At 44.4% G+C, this 20022-nt stretch overlaps 1 protein-coding gene across 1 annotated transcript in view; it reads right to left on the bottom strand.

Moving 5' to 3' along the window:
• Positions 1-8082: 8082 nt before the first annotated feature.
• LOC126425074 (organic solute transporter alpha-like protein) overlaps positions 8083-20022 on the bottom strand; it is a 559459-nt gene continuing 547519 nt past the window's right edge. Inside the window, exon 8 of the transcript XR_007576259.1 lies at positions 8083-8249. The gene's annotated coding sequence lies outside the window, so the exon portion shown is untranslated. The remainder of the gene's footprint in view (positions 8250-20022) is intronic.

The raw sequence follows: 20022 nt of genomic DNA, 5'->3' as shown, positions 1-20022 counted from the left end.
TTCCCCTCTCTCTGTCCTTCTGCTCCTTCCCCCTCTATGTACCCATCTTCTCCCCCCCTCCCACTCTGTCGGTCTGCCTCTTCTTTCCCCTTCTCTCGCCACGCTACCACACTCACCTCAATAGGAGAATGGTGGTTCTTACCCCCACAATATTTCCTCCCAGATGGGAAGTAACTTTTGTACCACATTTGGTTGAAATCGTTTTGAGAAAGGGTGACCTTCTTACCAATGGCATTGCCCACATACACACAGATCAAACATCAAAAAAAGTTTGGCGTCACCTCGGTTCCGAGAGTTCCGGAAACTGTACAGAAAACTGGAATAGAGATCAACATAAACATCATTTCCGCCCTTTCTATTTCTCATGAAAACCACACATTCCATTTGTACCACCATACAGCGGAACCTTCAGAGGTGGTGGTCGAGGTTGCTGTACGCACCAGTAGCTCCAATACCCAGTACTATGTTCTTGCACTGACGCATGCCTCTATTCGTCGTGGCATACTATCCACAAGTCCATCAGGGCACTGTTGGTCCAGAGTGTCCCACTCCTCAACAGCGATTCGGCATAGATCCCGCAAAGAGGCAGGTGGGTCACGTCGTCGATAAACACCCTTTTCAATCTATCCGAGGCATGTTGGATAGGATTCGTGTATTGAGCACATGCTGGCCACTCTGGTCAAGCGACGTCGTTATCCTGAAGCAAGTCATTCACAAGATGTGCACACTGGGGGCACAAATTGTCGTCCATGAAGACGAATGCCTCGCCAATATGCTGCCGATATGGTTGCACTATCTGTCGGAGGATGGCATTCACGTATCGTATTGCCGTTACGGCGCCTTCCATTACCACCAGCGGCGTACGTCGGCCCCACATAATGCCACCCCAAAACAGCAGGGAACCTCCACCTTGCTGCACTTTCTGGACAGTGTGTCTAAGGCGTTCAACCTGACCACGCTGCCTCAAACACGTCTGCGACGATCGTCTGTTTGAAGGCATATGCGACACTCATCGGTGATGAGAACGTGACGCCAATCCTGAGCGGTCCATTCGGCATATTGTTGGGCCCATCTGTACCGCGCTATATGGTGTCGTCGTTGGAAAGATGGACCTCGCCATGGCGGTCGGAAGTGAAGTTGCACATCATGCAGCCTATTTTGCACAGTTTTAGTCGTAACACGACGTCCTGTGGCTGCATTAAAAGTATTACTCAACATGTTGGGATCCTCCGAGCCATAATCCCTAGGTAGCAGTCATCCACTGCAGTAGTAAGTAGCCCTTGGGCGGCCTGAGCGAGGCATGTCATCGACAGTTCCTGTCTCTCTGTATCTCCTCCATGTCCGAACCATCGGTTTCGTTCACTCCGAGACGCCTGGACACTTCCTTTGTTGAGAGCCCTTCCTGGCACAAAGTAACAATGTGGACGCGATCGATCCGTGGTATTGACCGTCTAGTCATGGTTGAACTACAGACAACAGGAGCCGTGTACCTCCTTCCTGGTGGAATGACTGGAACTGATCGGCTGTTGGATCCCCCTGTGCTCATGCATGGTTGTTTATATCTTTGGGCGGGTTTAGTGATATATCTGGTCAAAGGGACAGTCATCGTCTATCTCCTCTGGAAACCAGGGTGATGCAAAACGTTTCCTAATGTGTGTATATGTCATACGTATTAACATATTTTACATGTTTTAGTGCACACATATGGAGGGAAAAAATCGCAGTACCAAAAACTAATTAATGTAGAGAGATGAAATTTCGCGAACGCATTTGTCTAGGTAACAAATTTAAGTGGTTCCTATTGCAAGATCACAGGTTAATGTAAGAGAGAGGTAGGCTATGCTGGTACATTAATAATCAGTGTAACCTCCAGAATGTTAAATGCAAGCATACAAACGTGCATGCATTGTCCTGTACAGGTGCCGGATGTCAGTGTCTGGGGTAGAGTTCCCTGCCCGTTGCACTTGGTCGGTCAACACAGGGACGGTTAATGATGTTAGTGGATGCAGCTGAAGTTGTCTTCCGATGATGACCCATACATGCTGGATTGGAGACAGATCTGGTGATCGAGCAGGCCAAGGCAACATGTTGTCACTCTGTAGAGCATGCTGGGTTATAACAGCGGTATGTGGGCGAGCGTTATCCTGTTAGAAAGTACAGCTAGTAACGCTTTTCTTGAATGGCAACACAACAGGTCGAATCATCAGACTGATGTACAGTTTTGCTGTCAGGGTGTTTAGGATAACCACGAGAGTGCTCCCACTGTCATACGAAGTCGAACCCCAGATGTCGGTCCAATGTGCCTAGCATGCGTACAGGTTGGTTGCAGGCCTTCAACTGACCTTCTTGTAATAAACTCACGGCAATCATCAGAAAACACAACAGACCTCCACCCTGCCCTCCAGTGAGCTCTCGCTTGACAACTCTGAAGTCCCAAATGGCGGTGGTTTCAGATCAGTGGAATGCACGCTACAGGGCATCTGGCTCCGAACTGTCCTTGAAGTAACCGCTTTGTAACAGTTCATTGTGTCACTGTGGTGCCAACTGCTGCTAATATTGCTGCTGCTGATGCAGTACGATGCGCCAGAGTCTTACCCCAAACACGATGGTCTTCCATCTCGGTAGTGCAACGTCGCCGTCTGGAGCCCGGTCTTCTGGTGACCGTTCATTCTCGTGACCACCACTGCCACCAGGCATGTACAGTGGCTACATTCCTGACAAGTCTTTCTTTCTGGAGTATCGAAGAAGGTACATCCAGCTTCTCGTAGCCCCATTACACGACCTCGCTCAGTGAGCGATTTTTTTTCTGTCAGTGTATTTCACCTGTCTCTATAGCGACTGTAGCCCTCGAGTTTCAGTTTCATGCAGCTCAATGCCTATGACGTCGTCTATCCTGAACTATTTGTCATACAATCACATAATTTTGAGAATATCTCCAGTGGTGTATGTACACTATGTGTTCAAAAATATCTGGACACCTGGCTGAAAAGGACTTACAAGTTCGTGGCGCCCTCCATCGGTAATGCTGGAATTCAGTATGTTGTTGGCCCACCCTTAGTCTTGATGACAGCTTCCACTCTCGCAGGCATACGTTCAATCAGGTGCTGGAAGGTTTCTTGGGGAATGGCAGCCCATTCTTCACGGAGTGCTCCACTGAGGAGATGTATAGATGTCCGTCGGTGAGGCCGGGCACGAAGTCGGAGTTCCAAAACATCACAGACGTGTTCTATACGATTCAGATCAGGACTCTGTGCAGGCCAGTCCATTACAGGGATGTTATTGTCGTGTAACCACTGTAATACTCCACCCGTCACTTATCTGGTTTTGGTGTGTGTTCACCCCAGGTAATTGGCTAACAGATCAACAGAGAGTGCATAACTACTGCAATGTCAGATAACGCAAAGAAAGTAATAATGCCCTGTGACTCCTGATTGAATGGCGGTGGCAGTGTTGACATTAATTAATTCAGAATTGATCCCTTTTAATTAAAAGGGGTGCACATTGATGTTATATTCAGCTATTGAACACCAGATGTAAATGTTGAACATAAAATTAATTAAGAAAGTGACCTGGGATTTTAACTACTTGGTTGAAAACAGATGCAGTCGACTAACTCACCACCTTCAATCATCACATTCCATGACTCTCCTAACAGGCAGTGGTAATAAATTGCATTTGCGTGGAGTAAAGCGTGATAAATCAAAAGTAATTGCTATCGACTGACCCAGGCGTAATATGAAGTGCGAGAAGAATGCTACAATACATGGCCCATGAAACCCTCGTCGAAACTTTGCCGACGTGATCCAACAAATTAATTAGTCGCTGGAGCGGGCGCAATATCACCGAATTCAGCATGGCGGAGTGGTGTCGTTGTGCGGACGACGGCCGACCTCGTGGTGGTGCAAGGCTGCGCTCGTCTATTCACTCCTAGCTATCTTGCTCAGTACGTAGCTGATCCAAAACTTCCTATCTCCAGGCTCAATCGTTCCATTTGCTAAGTCCTAAAGTGCAGAGATGCTCACTCTTTCTCAGGCAAGCTGAGTAAAGAACGCTACGTCTGCAGTCTAGGCAAGCTGGGAATGGAAGACCACTACGGAGACTTCTCCCAGTCCGCTCTTCGCCTTGGTTTCCTCTCCAGCAAAATCACTTACGCCAATTGCAGCGCAAGTCGCGTTAAATATGCGTCGCTTCCCAGCGCCGACCAATACCTGCTCTGGGAAGTGAACAAATTCCCATAAAATTTCCCTTCCTCTCAACTTCTGCTATTGACCTCCTCCCAGGCCACCCATCAAGGTTAGCGTCTGCACAAACACCAATTTTTCCGGAATTCTGACTCTTAGGAGAGTACTTCAAATTCCTTGGTCCTACGTTCCCATCAGATACCGACGTATTTCATTCTGTCGCTCTTCACCTGATTTACTTCAGACTCTGCAGACCGTGAATTCAGCATGTAGTTGCTATAGTCATGAACACACATATTTTGACCTCTGTTGACCGCTCCACTGTAGCTTTGCGCGGCTTTCTCACATGTTTCACTGAAAACTGGGCGACGGACATTTATCAATAGGTGTACAAGTTCTCCGTCTGCTTACCGGTACACCAGCATGGGGTCAACCACCCACTCACTGTCACTCATCTTAAGGCAGCTGGAGGCCGCGCCCTGTTACCACTTTCTCAGAGCTTGAGCCATCCTAAGCTGCCTATTGTCGCTTCCCTTCGACACACCCCCGCCGGCCACAGTCACTCAAATACTTCCCTGGGATAAACTGGCCTCCAGTAAATCGACGCGTTTCCACGAAGTTTTCATGTCGTGTGAATTACTTTAAAACCATCACCCGACATTAATTATTCCAATACGTCCATACTATACCGTCTACAAGATGCATTGTGCCTTGTCAGTCATTTTTGTTCAGCCCTACTTTTCGCTCAACGTGACTTAGGTGAACTTTATGACTTCATGTAAGGGGCATAGTTCTTTCAATCTCTCGCTTCCCGCGCCTGGGTTCCTGGGTTCGATTCCCGGCGGGGTTAGGGATTTTCTCTGCCTCGTGATGACTGGGTGTTGTGTGATGGCCTTAGGTTAGTTAGGTTTAAGTAGTTCTAAGTTCTAGGGGACTGATGACCATAGATGTTGAGTCCCATAGTGCTCAGAGCCATTTGAACCATCTTTCCATCTTACACCACTCCGCCACAGGCCGTGCATTATGAACAGGTGCTCGATCGCGTTCAAAGATGCAAGCGCCATCCCCGAATTGTTCATCAACAGTGGGAAGCAAGAAGGTGCTTAAAACATCAGTGGAGGCCTGTGCTGTGATAGTGCCAAGCCCCCTCCATGAAAAACACGAGCACACCATAACACCACCGCCTCAGAATTTTACTGTTGGAACTACACACGCTGGCAGATGACGTTCACCGGGCATTCACCATACCCACACCATGCCATCGGATCGCCACATTGTGTGCCGTGATTCGTCATGGCACACATCGTTTTTCCACTGTTCAATCGTCCAATGTTTATGCTCCTTACACCAAGCGAGGCGACTTTTGACATTTACCGGCGTGATGTGTGGCTTATGAGCTCGAACATGAAAGTTTTCTCACCTCCCCCCTAACTGTCATCGTACTTGCAGTGGATCCTGATGCAATTTGGAATTCGTGTGTGATGGTCTGGATAGATGTCTCTATCAGTTAACAAACGAGGACGGCCTGTAGGTTTTTGTGCTGTACCTATCCCTTCACGTTTCCACTTCACTGTCACATCGGAAACAGTGGACCTAGGGATGTTTAGGAATGTGGAAACCTCGCGTACAGACGTATGACACAAGTGGCACCCAATCACCTGACCACGTTCAAAGTCCGTGAGTTCCGCGGAGCGCCCCATTGTGCTCTCTTACGATGTCTGATGACTACTGAGGTCGATGATATGGAGTACCTGGCAGCAGGTGGCAGCACAATGCACCTACTCTGAAAAACGTATGTTTTTGGGACTGTCCGGATACTTTTGATCACGTAGTGTAGCTACTGTCTGCGAAACGTGTTCTGAATAGTGTTGGTATCAAACAAGTAATAAAAATGGAATGTTACGCTTCATTCCGCAGTTCTGATTCATGAACAGCGAAAATGTATCAAGCGAGAAACCTTTAATCCATTCATCATTTGTGGGGGTTGTCAGAGAAATATCGTGAAGTCTTGATATTATGTGTAAAGCTTGTCGCAAGTCACTACGTATTCTCATTCTCAAATACTGGATGAATAAAATGTGGGTATTTGCGCATAGTGGGCTACACTGTCTTTTCATCCCATTCCCACCTCTTTCATTGGCAGGTGGTTTTTACCCCTACAGCAGTTCTTTCCAGATAGTAACTAATATATGTACCAAGTTAGTTAAAAATGGTCATGTATTTTCAGTGAAGATGTGGAAATTATATACATTTGTACATATATGCATCCATTATTATAATATGTGTGTATTCTTCCTAGCTTACGGTGTAGGCACAATAACAAAAATTTCATTATTTCCGTTCGTTTATAGAGTTGCAGTTCGAATGGCCAACAGAGCAGGTAAATCTGAATACAATTCTCTTGTCGCTTGTATTGGAGCTCCTGTATGAGAGGGATTGAACAAGAACAGCAGTAAGTGATGACACGTCTGTATCAACCTGTCTGTGTACTACCGCTCAGAAGATTGATGCTGATTGAACTGGTCTTCACGTAAGGATAGAGTTCAAGCTCAAGAAACCAGTCGCGCCACTGATATGCAAAGACAAAAAAGCGCTTTAGTAGCGCGAGTAGTCTCGATTTTTGTTGTGTGTGTGTGTGTGTGTGTGTGTGTGTGTGTCTGTGTGTGTGTGTTTCAGGCTAGTACTATTGTTCAAAACCAAGTCAGTCAAATTCTTTTATATACTCCTACATGAAATTCCGAGCGAACCAAAAATTGTTCTGTTACCAACTTCCAATTAAATTAGGAACGGTTCACTATTACACCAAAATATAGCAATGTGGTGGTGACTAGGTAGTTGTGGGGGCTTTATCTCCGTTTGGGATTGTCTTGCAATCCTCGAAATGGTTTATGAAGCTTCGTCTTGCTTACACAGACGTGAAAAGCTGAAAAATAAGTTTAGACATTAAAAATATAGAAAAGTAGAGGTTTGCAGACAACTATGTGTTATTTTCCACATCTTTACTACAGAAGACAAATACGATAATAAATTAAATTTGGAGCAGTATTGTAGCTTACGAGTATGTATGTATACTGGAAACACAGTCACGTATACATTTTTCACGATGATAGTTCCAGTATTTCCATATCTTAAGTCCAGCACAAACACACAGCTTGGCACTTCTTCGTCCTGAAAATGTGTGTTGAAGTGGCTCTCAGGATATGATTTCAGTAACTTCCTTATCAAGACATTTGTTTGGTGTCACGATGTGGAGTGGATGTCTCATCACGACTAGGTAGCCACTGTGCAGTAACTGCTGTCACAGGAACGATCTGTGTCGTGCGTCAGGATAGATTGTGTTATGGTATTACCAGCATCCTGGCAAGGTACTAGCTACTCCCTTCAGAGGAATAGGGGGGGGGGGAGGGAGCGGCGAAGGAGGGGGGATCATATCAATGTAATACAGCGACGCCATCACATTCACTCATCCCCAATGATCGCCAAGTGTGGTGACGTCTTTAGAGTAGAGCCACTATTCTGCCTGGCCACCTGCAGTGACGGAGTGCAGCTGAGTCCGGACTGGTGAAACTTTTGAAAAGCAACCAAAATTGCCAAGTGGGTGCTTGTCACGGTAGTAGCCAGCTGTGTCCATTACGGTGATAGCTTTGCAGCAGAATCAGTATCTCTACTGAGCGGTTTTTATTGTGCGGACCAAAAGCAGCTGGCATTTCCATGTCTTTGGAGGAGAGCAGCCACAAGCACTACCTATGTTTAAAGAGGCAAGTCTAGCATGGTGATAACTTTGGTATGGAGCTATAGGCCTTTCTAGGTGCCAACTATGACACAGCAAGGTAAGTTGAGTGCGCTGATGCCTGCATAGTAGAACCACTGTCCTCTGCAGGGGTGTCTGAACCTGGGGACTATCTGTGCCAAGTGTGGGGATGCTTACTCAACAGAGTCAACGTGTCCAATAGGTGGGTAGTGTAACTGGCACCTGCTAAGTCCTTCCTGGACTGTCCACACTACACAGCTTCTGTCATGGGGACCACCTGCATCTGAACTGTCAAGTTAATCACCGACCTTAGGCACCTGCACAGATGGATGTCAGTAAACTGCAACATACTATGTGTCTGCTATTACTGGGACAAGCTACATAAAGTGTTGTGATATCTTTAATATAGAGCCACAATTACGGGCAGCCACTATGATGGTGGCCGTGTTAGTCTGACTTTGCAATGCCTTCAGAACAGTCATGAACATGCTATACATCTGTTGATTCCCATCTTGCGGCAATAATTACGTCGGAAACTTTTTGACGTGATACACCTGAGTACAAATGACGGCTCCGCCTATGCACTGCCCTTTAATACATTGCATTCGCGATAATACCGCCAACTGTGTATGTGCGTATCGCTATTCCCTGACTTTTTGTCACCTCAATATACAGCACGTTAAGATAAGTCGAATCACTGGAATGAAAGACACGGCAGCGTCATACAGAAAGCTCATAGACGTAGCTGCCCCTGTGGGCGTTCTTCGCCCCACACACCGTTGGTCCTGAGTTGAGTTCGTGGCGCTGCCTAATTGCTGGCACACCCTGGCACAGCGATCCCGTGACTCTGACAACCGGCGCGGCGAGGCCTCAACATATGGCCACGAGGCATCGCATACTGTCTGTACAGCACGCGCCGCACCACCGCAGCAACAACGGCGTTAACGCTCGGAGTCGTTGGTCAGTAAAAGAAGTAGGCTACAATTTCCTCTTGCATTGCTAATTCCGCGCCAACCATAGTATCAGAGAACAAGTCGCACAAGCTCGAATCTGGGGGTTGGGGGGGGGGGGGGGGAGGGGAGGCAATTTAAGGTGGCGCCACATTCATAGAATTGAAAAAAAAAAAAAAAAACATATTCATCATTTTGACACGCATCCCACTTGGTTCTTGAAATTTTTGAACACATTCCAAATCAGTGTGCCACTGAAGCCAATATTAAATATGCTACTCTCCTATAGATAGGCCCACTTTCATACCAAATAGCAAACTTATTTAAAAACAAGAAAAATATCACAATCAGTTTTTCCACAAATAATAAATTACAACAAAAAGTAATCCATGATGTAAATACCTCCAAGAGTCCCTACTGTAAATCAGAAATATACAAACTCAAATGTGATACATGCCCAAAATTCTACATTGGACAGACAGGCAGAAGTTTTGAAATTGGATACAAAGAACATATTGATGCTCTCAGACTTGGTAACTTGAACAAATCAGCAGTTGCAGCCCATATTGCTGAAGAAAACCATTCAGTGAGAAACATGGAGGACAACTTAAAAATTTTGCATCTAGCAGAAAAAGGAGCCACTATGAATATATTAGAAGAATTAGAAATACACACACACAAAAACAGCACCCCAGACTATATCCTTAACGAACAAACAGAGTTAGCTAACACCCCTTTCATGAAAAATTTCCAAAACTTACTTTCCAGCCTCCAAAGCAAATAATATTAGTACACCTATCTGCAGATCAAGTAGCAAATTTATATGTTACTATAATTCTCATGATGCTAAATATAATTAAATAATATACTATTTTACCTATACAGTTTATATATATATACAGGGCTATTACAAATGATTGAAGCGATTTCATAAATTCACTGTAGCTCCATTCATTGACATATGGTCACGACACAGTACAGATACGTAGAAGAACTCATAAAGTTTTGTTCGGCTGAAGCCGCACTTCAGGTTTCTGCCGCCAGAGCGCTCGAGAGCGCAGTGAGACAAAATGGCGACAGGAGCCGAGAAAGCGTATGTCGTGCTTGAAATGCACTCACATCAGTCAGTCATAACAGTGCAACGACACTTCAGGACGAAGTTCAATAAAGATCCACCAACTGCTAACTCCATTCGGCGATGGTATGCGCCGTTTAAAGTTTCTGGAAGCCTCTTTAAGGCCCCTTTTTCTTCTGCGAAAGAAACGTTACAGGACACGTGTATCTGGACATGCTGGAAAATTGGCTCATACCACAACTGGAGACCGACAGCGCCGACTTCATCTTTCAACAGGATGATGCTCCACCGCACTTCCATCATGATGTTCGGCATTTCTTAAACAGGAGATTGGAAAACTGATGGATCGGTCGTGGTGGAGATCATGATCAGCAATTCATGTCATGGCCTCCACGCTCTCCCGACTTAACCCCATGCGATTTCTTTCTGTGGGGTTATGTGAAAGATTCAGTGTTTAAACCTCCTCTACCAAGAAACGTGCCAGAACTGCGAGCTCGCATCAACGATGCTTTCGAACTCATTGATGGGGACATGCTGCGCCAAGTGTGGGAGGAACTTGATTATCGGCTTGATGTCTGCCGAATCACTAAAGGGGCACATATCGAACATTTGTGAATGCCTAAAAAAACTTTTTGAGTTTTTGTATGTGTGTGCAAAGCATTGTGAAAATATCTCAAATAATAAAGTAATTGTAGAGCTGTGAAATCGCTTCAATCATTTGTAATAACCCTGTATATATATATATATATATATATATATATATATATATATATATATATATATATATATATATATATATAACTTTATAATTATTTTAGCAACATCAAAAAAATCTATTTCTCTGTACTAGTGTAAAGGCATTACAGTTGTGTAAATGAATGTATGATCCTTTCCTAACATAGGACATCATCGTCAAATGTTACGATTTATCATAGCATCTGTGATACTCATATGTTTGTAAGCTCTTTGTATGTATCAAAACATGTGGTGCGTGGTAGAAATCATCTCAGTGACAAATCTTAAGTGTTCAGTGAGAACAATTTATGTGTGCAACAATAAGAATGCAGTGGGAATGCATTTACATCTGCTGGACGAATTTTATGAAAACAATCACTCGAAATCGACGTTTCACGTAAGTCACATGCAACGAAAATCTGTAACGCAACCATCTGTATGTGGCGTGTTTATAATTATGTATTATTTATATTTTAGGACAATTAATCTATAGAAAACACACCACATGTCATAAAGAAAGCATGTAAACCGTCTGAGGATGCATCACAACGATTCGAAATCGGTAACGGTAGCCTTTGAATAAAGGAACTGAAAGTAAATTTGTGGCTGGTTGCTGACCTAACACCATCAACATTTGTCTTCAAACAACAGCCACGGTCTCCATCATGTCATCATATGACAAAATTGCACATTCTAAGTTGATTTCTGCGCGAATCGTAAGTTTATTTTCGAATGCGTGCATGGTCTACATGATTTCTCTGCCAGGGGAATCCCCGTCGCATCTAGAAATAAAAAACTTTCCAGCAGACAGAAGGGGCCGGAGCTGTACAAGCTGAGCCGAATAAACCCGAACAGGTGAATACTATTTGCTGATTGTTTATGTGGTTGATCAAATGATCAGCAGTATTATAATTATTAGCTAAACCTATAGATTCAGACTACCAGAGTCGAAATAAACGATTCACAGAAACAACAGGTAAGGAAGATTACATATTCTCGGTGTGTTCAAGAAAACGAAATTTGGACACTGTGCCATTATACGGGTAATCGTTAGTATTGCCCTCGAAACCTTTAAGAATTAATCTTATGGGGATGTCCATTACAGTCCGATATACTTTGTGTCACGTGCGAGTGGGAAAGTCAAAGCAGGTAGTAATTCATGACGTCATCTCAAGTCCAGAATTTTTTGTTGTGAAATCTTTGTTGAGTGATTGACACAGTATACATGTAAATCATTTCCAAAAATGGTTCAAATGGCTCTGAGAAATGTGAGACTTAACATGTGAGGTCATCAGTCCCCTAGAACTTAGAACTACTTAAACCTAACTAACCTAAGGACATCACACACATCCATGCCCGAGGCAGGATTCGAACCTGCGACCGTAGCGGTCGCGCGGTTCCAGACTGTAGGGCCTAGAACCGCTCAGCCACTCTGAACGACAAATGATTTCCAAATTTTATTAGTTATTTATGGAGTAAAGAATTCAATTAAGTACACTATTTTTTAGGATCGATAGGTAATGAGTCTTTATGACATGGATATAAATGTGTTTTGACAAAGCAGATCACAATGCTACGATATGCATGATATTTTTTCTCTTTGAGAAGGATGATACCTTCTGTGTTGCTCGATTGCGCTGACAAGTCATAATCGAGTGCGGGTCCTCTGCAGATTTCAGTGCTTGGCTATCAACAAGTGTCATCGTGCGAACCATTCAACAAAACATCATCGATATGGGCTTTCGGAGCCGAAGGCACATTCGTGTACCGTTGATGACTGCAGGACACAAAGCTTACTGGCACCCCTGGGCCAGTCAGTGCCGACATTGGACTGTTGATGACTGGAAACATGTTGCCTTCTCGAAAGAGTCTCGTCTCAAATTGTATCGAGCGGATGGATGTGTACAGGTATGGAGACAACATCACGAATCCATGGATCCTGGATGATGGGAGGGGACTGTTGAAGCTGGTGGAGGCTCTGTACCGGTGTGGGTCGTGTGTAATTGGAGTGATATGGGACCTCCGATATGTCTAGATACGACTCTGACTTCTGACACATACGTAAACATCCTGTCTGATCACGTGCATCCATTCGTGCCCATTGTGCATTCCGGCCGACTTGGGCAATTCCAGCAGGACAATGCGACACCCAACACATCTAGAATTGCTACAGAGTGGCTCCAGGAACACTCTTCTGAGTTTAAACACTTCCACTGGTCATCAAACTCCCCAGTCATTATCGTTATTGAGCATATCTGGGATGCCTGTTCAGAAGAAATCGCTCCCCCTCGTACTCTTACGGATTTATGGATAGCCCTCCAGGATTCATGGTGTCAGTTCCATCCAGCACTACTTCAGACATTAGTCGAGTCCATGCCACGTCACGTTCCGGCACTTCTGCGTGATCGCGGGGGCCCTAAACGATATTAGGCAGATATACCAGTTTCTTTGGCTCTTCAGTGTATATGGAAGAATATGACGATTCCAAATTTATATGAAAATTTCAGCATATGAATGAAATGTCAAAGAATTTGCTGACATGAAACTTTTTGCTTGTAGTAGGCCTAATAGACAATTGGTATGGTACTTCATTAATTATGTTCTGTCATGTTATGTACGTAAATGACGTTCATAAAAATTACAATTTGTACCAAAACAGTGTCCCTTATTTTGCGTGTGTTATAATTGCTGTCATATTAGAAAGTCCATTTTGTTTTATCCAGTAGACAGTGAGAAAACAGACGTAATCAAATCCAGAAACTACACCAGTCTGGGGTACTATTCGTATTAACAGGTGTTTTAGTATTAGACAACGACATTTCGATTTTCCGCGTAGTGAAACGTTTGACGACCTTTGATAAAGTAATAGATTCATTCGCAGAACGGAATACACGCCGTGTAAGACAAAAAAATGATGGGACATAAGGACTGAAGAAATGTGAACTGTGCCGCGCGGGGTAGCCGCGCGGTCTGAGGCGTCTTGTCACAGTCCGCGGGGCTCACCCCATCGGAGGTTCGAGTCGTCCCTCGGGCATGGGTGTGTGTGTTGTCCTTAGCGTAAGTTAGTTTAAGTTAGATTAAGTAGTGTGTGAGTTCAGGAACCGATGAGCCCAGAAGTTCGGCCCGATAAGACCTTCCCACAAATTTCATTTTAATGTGAACTGTCTTGCTTGTCTCTTGTATTTACTGGTTTTATGTTTCTTATATTTAATTTCATGTGACACAATAGAGAAAGTTATTAGCCAATAAGCAATTAAGAGTGCAAATTTTCTGAAGAGTTCTTACTTTCCCAGTAATTAATAATCCCACCCAGTATTTATTGTGGGTTTTTTTAAAGGGGGAGGGGGTAGGATGTCAGACCGACCGACTTGGAGTAGGAAAGGCACCACAGGACATTTTAATTTCCACTGTCCTGAATATCGGTTTGATGGCTTCCATTACAAAATATACACGTTTGAATTCCACAGTCCGAAATACAGTGTCGTGTGGTATAGAATGCTGCGTGAAGAGTCTTGGCACTGCTCTTTAACTATCATGTCTTACATTTCCTCGAACAAATATCTTTTATATGTCAAACTCTTGCGCTATAAAGTGAACATAATTTTGAAAAATCGATTTTTTAGAATTTTTGAACTCTTGCTCAAACGCTCGAGGGGGGCGGAGGAGGACCTTCAAGTTTTAGCCCCGGTTCGGAAGTATCGTAGATCCGGGGCTGCAGTGAAGTCAGCTGTGGCCACGCTGTAACACTTGCGCCACCGAGAGGAGGAGGTTCATGGTGTAAATTGAATCTCACGAGGCAACGTCACCATGGTGATATCACACTTTAAGTAAGAAAAGTTATACGTACAAGACACCGGACCCGGCAATCGATCCCCTCGCGAATATTTGGGCCATAATTCTGGCAGTACGCACTTACGATCTTCTGAAAGTACAAATTCTAACTTGCGCATGGACCGGTTGGTTGTTACTCGCTCCGCCACACTGCTGAAGCGTAAAGCTAGGAATGGCGGCTATAGCTGAAACCGGTTTTCAGTTATACCGTTTTTCTTTTCTCCAGTTTATACTGGCTCTTAAAACCGATCAAATAAACCAGTTTTTGAAATAATCAGTCTTTTTATTGCTATTATTTCCAGCAATAAAAGTAGACTGAACAGCGATTGAAAATTTCTAATAAAAGTGAAGGATTAGGAGACATTGGTCGATGATGTGGCTGATGCTGTGGCAGAAATCGGTCTCAGAGTCTCCAGCAAAGATTGAGAAGGCAAAGTAAGCGGGCAGGACGACAGTGACAGCAAAAGGTCACGAACTGATGACTTTTAGGCTATTTTGCAAGGTTGTGTTTATTTTGGCACAAGATAGTATACACAATTGATAGTACAGTAGAAACAACGTAAAGAATACAGAACGTAAACAACTGCAACAGGCGTACCCATAGAAAAAAATGTTCTTTTTTCACTTAACGGATTTGCACACACTTTCTGACGAATGGGTAATGTGCTCAGTATGGGATGTGACCACCTCTGGCAGAAATACAGGAATGACACCGACACAGCATGCTGTGGATGACGTCATGAGTCTCATTTTGAGGCAATAACGCCCATTCTTCTCAAAGAGCTGTTCGCATTCTTGGAGAGTGGTTGGTGGACACCATGATGCAGCCTGTCTCACTAGTGCATTCCAGACACCCTCTACAGAATTCAAATCGGGAGAGCGAGCAGACCACAACATGAGTGCAATATCTTGCGTCTCCAAGAAAACATCAGCCACCCATGTCATATGGGATCAAGCATTATCGTCCATCAGTAAGAAGTCATGGGCCCACACCACCTCGCGACAGCTTCACATGAAGTCCCAAGATCTCATCGCAATACCTGACAGCAGTTAAATCTTGCTGATTCACCCGTATAATTTCATGAAGAGGAGTTCGAGCGGTCAACATAATCCCTGCCCACACCATTAAGGATCCACCTCGACATCGGTATTTTCCCGCAATGTTTGGATCGGATTTCGGAATCCACGTTTCCTCCAGATGCGAATGCGTCGAAAATTATTCACGATATCAAATCTGCGAAAAGAACATTGGCCCACTGTTCGACTGTCCAGTTGGAAAGCTGACGACTCGACTCTGGACCTTTCCTTCTGTGAAGACGTGTCGGAGGTACACATACAGCGGGTCTCCAACAGTGAAGGCCACTCTGCCGAAGCCTTCTGTACACCACTTACCTCGATAACGTCCAATGGATGCTGTGAGGTCAGATGCCAGTTGCCATGCAGTTCAAAGGCAGTACCACCGCACCCTTACAGCCAAATAACGGTCCTCTTTTTTCGATGTCACAAATGGTCGGCCCTGCCCTGGTCTTCGGTATATAGTTTCGGTCTCTATAAACGGTCACTATACCCCAGAAACAACGGAATGATTCACATTAAGCCACTGGTCCATATCAGTTTGCGGCTGTCCTGCTTCCGTTCTTTCTAAGGCCCTCCACCACAGACAGTCTGGTAGGTGTCTTCTCTGTGCCATACTGCACCGTCTGTGGAAGTGGGACTACCCGGCAAACACTACCCCGTTTGATAGGTGCCCTGACATCATTGCCGTGGTAGTCCATTGAACTGGAATGCCATCTTCCGTGCAAAACACGATCATACGAACATCTGCTGTCAGTTTGTATGATTGTATCGTGAATTAGACACAGGAAGGGGAAATAGCGGTTTGTTGCTTTAATTTTGCACACCAGTGTAGATAGTGTCAATTTTTCAACTTCATATTAAGTGTTCAGATATTATCGCAAGTTTACAGCATGTCAATAAAGCTGTGTGTATAGCAATCAAATTTACCGACTCTTACAAGAGTCGTCGTGGATGTTTTATAATTATTTGACATCGCAAGTTTGCTATGTCCCTGCCGTTTTTAATTTTTTAAATGAGGCATTATACTCAACTGCTACGGCAGTCCGTAAAATACTGCCAAACTTGGGAGGATGTCATTCTGCAATAAAACCTACATCCACTGACGACAGCGAGAAAATACCGTACAGACCAGATGGGGGCAAGTATTCCACGTACACGTACTCGTCCCGAATTAGCCATGGAGGCCCAAAGTACCGACTGGCCGCCTTGTCAACCTCAGCCCACAGGCGTCACTAGATGCGAGTATCGGGAATTTGGTCAGCAGACCACTCTCCCGGCCGTATGTCGGTTTTTGAGACTGGAGGCACTACGTCCTGATCAAGCAGCTCCTCAGTTTGCCTCACAAGGGCTGAGCTCACCCCGCTTGCCAACAGCGCTCAGCAGACTGGATGGTCACCCATCCAAGTGCTAGCCCAGCCCGACAGCGCTTATGTTTGGGGATCTGGAGGGAACCGGTGTTACCGCTGCGGCAAGGCCATCAGTGAAGCAAATCAAAGTCAGATTTGTTACTAGCAGGTTCAAACAACACACAAATTTCACAGAAATGCCTTGGAAACTCAAATGGGAATCCATGGAGGAAAGACAACATTCTTTTAGAGGAACACTAATGAGAAAATTTAGATAACTGGCATTTGAAGCTGAATTGAACAATTCTACTATCACCAACATATGTTTCGCACAAGGCAGAAGAAAAACTGGGGCTCGTACAGAAGCATATACACAGTCTGTTTTCGCTCGCTTTGTTTGCAATCGAGGTAGCAGAGGAAACGACTGGTGCTGGTACAGGGTATCCCCCAGTACACAGGTTATTGTGGCTCGGGGAGCATGTAGGTGTAGATGTAAAATGTGAAGAGGTTAGGAAATGTAGCAGAGTTGCTCGGTGTGTGCTTACTGTGGCAGTAGAGTGCCGGGGTGAGGGGTGGGTAGCAGGCCAGCGCCACTGCTATTGGCTGGGAGACGGCTTGAGCATCGAATTCAGGGCTACCACCACCTGCATGGCGACGAACTTGGACCTCACGCGGTGCTCGGCGAGGGCATCCCCGAGCAATGACAGAAACATGTTGGCACCCCACAGCGCCACCATCAGTGACACCATGGGCACCACCTGCACCCACTGGTAGCCTGGTACACCGCCTGTGGAAATGTGGTTCAGATTATTTCTGACACACACACAGAATAGTGCAAGAAAGCGAATTTTTCTGAATTGGTCTTCTTAACCTAGAGTAGACTTTACAGATACTACAGTATTCCAGGGAAGATAAATCAATTAACCCAAAAGTTCCTATTATCGATTACACTATTAGCACCATCTGCATTAGCACATCATCAAGTACACTATATAACCATTTGAGATGTTTAAAAGTAATTTATGTAATCTTAGTAAACTCACACAGTTTCAGGACATCATTTATTTTCAGTGATGCATGATTGCATTTTGTCAATACAAGCCAGTGCAATGTTTATAAAATTTTTTGAGTTTCAAGTCATACAAATAACTGTTCCCAGTTTTTTAGCATGTCACCATCACATGAAACAATAAATAACCTCTACACACAACTACAGACTGATTTTACTATTATAGGTAGAAGTGAAAGGCGTTAGCAGAAGACAACAAAACAAGCAAATACTCCCAATAAAGATAGGTCCAGGAATCAATGGTTTCCTTGACACAACATTTACACAAGTGCAGTCATGCCAGTGTTACCATACTGTTAATTATGTAAGGATGATATTCTTTACAGTGAAAATGTGTGTAGGGTGTACATGCATGATGGTGAATCAGCGCACTTTCACGTGGCTGTTTGGCAACCTGCATTCTGAATCTTCGACAATAAGTGTATTAGTGGAGGATCACCAATAACATGTCCTCTGAGGACCCCTGACTTGCACCCACCAGATTTTTGTGTGGGAATATTGAAAAGCTATAGTGTACACGTAACGTGTATCCACAGGACATGTGGCCTGTATTTGAAGAAGTGTCATGATGATCTCTCCATTGGCAAAAGATTCCGGAATAGTCTCCCATTCGGATCTCCGGGAGGGGACTGCCAAGGGGGAGGTCACCATGAGAAAAAGATTGAATAATCAACGAAAGGATAACGTTCTACGAGTCGGAGTGCGGAATGTCAGAAGCTTGATCATGGTAGGGAAACTAGAAAATCTGAAAAGGGAAATGCAAAGGCTCAATCTAGATATAGTAGGGGCCAGTGAAGTAAAGTGGAAGGAAGACAAGGATTTCTGGTCAGATGAGTATCGGGTAATATCAACAGCAGCAGAAAATGGTATAACAGGTGTAGGATTCGTTATGAATAGGAAGGTAGGGCAGAGAGTGTGTTACTGTGAACAGTTCAGTGACCGGGTTGTTCTAATCAGAATCGACAGCAGACCAACACCGACAACGATAGTTCAGGTATACACGCCGATGTCGCAAGCTGAAGATGAACAGATAGAGAAAGTGTATGAGGATATTGAAAGGGTAATGCAGTATGTAAAGGGGGACGAAAGTCTAATAATCATGGGCGACTGAAATGCAGTTGTAGGGGAAGGAGTAGAAGAAAAGGTTACAGGAGAATATGGGCTTGGAATGAAAGAGGAGAAAGACTAATTGAGTTCTGTCACAAGTTTCAGCTAGTAATAGCGAATAGCCTGTTCAAGAATCACAAGAGGAGGAGGTATACTTGGAAAAGGCCGGGAGACGGGAAGATTTCAATTAGATTACATCATGGTCAGACAGAGATTCCGAAATTAGATACTGGATTGTAAGGCGTACCCAGGAGCAGATATAGACTCAGATCACAATATAGTAGTGATGAAGAGTAGGCTGAAGTTCAAGACATTAGTCAGGAAGAATCAATACGCAAAGAAGTGGGATACAGAAGTACTAAGGAATGACGAGATACGTTTGAAGTTCTCTAACGCTGTAGATACAGCAATAAGGAGTAGCGCAGTAGGCAGTACAGTTGAAGAGGAATGGACATCTCTAAAAAGGGCCATCACAGAAGTTGAGAAGGAAAACATAGGTACAAAAAAAGTAGCTGCGAAGAAACCATGGGTAACAGAAGAAATACTTCAGTTGATTGATGAAAGGAGGAAGTAAAAACATGTTCCGGGAAAATCAGGAATACAGAAATACAAGTCGCTGAGGAATGAAATAAATAGGAAGTGCAGGGACGCTAAGACTAAATGGCTGCAGGAAAAATGTGAAGACATCGAAAAAGATATGATTGTCGGAAGGACACACTCAGCATACAGGAAACTCAAAACAACCTTTGGTGACATTAAAAGCAACGGTGGTAACATTAAGAGTGCAACGGGAATTCCACTGTTAAATGCAGAGGAGAGAGCAGATAGGTGGAAAGAATACATTGAAAGCCTCTATCAGGGTAAAGATTTGTCTGATGTGATAGAAGAAGAAACAGGAGT

The sequence above is a fragment of the Schistocerca serialis genome, chromosome 10, assembly GCF_023864345.2.
Source record: "Schistocerca serialis cubense isolate TAMUIC-IGC-003099 chromosome 10, iqSchSeri2.2, whole genome shotgun sequence".
Taxonomy (NCBI): Eukaryota; Metazoa; Arthropoda; class Insecta; order Orthoptera; family Acrididae; genus Schistocerca; species Schistocerca serialis.
The sequence above is the reverse complement of the archived record's forward strand: the minus strand, read 5'-3'. Positions and strand labels throughout refer to the sequence as shown.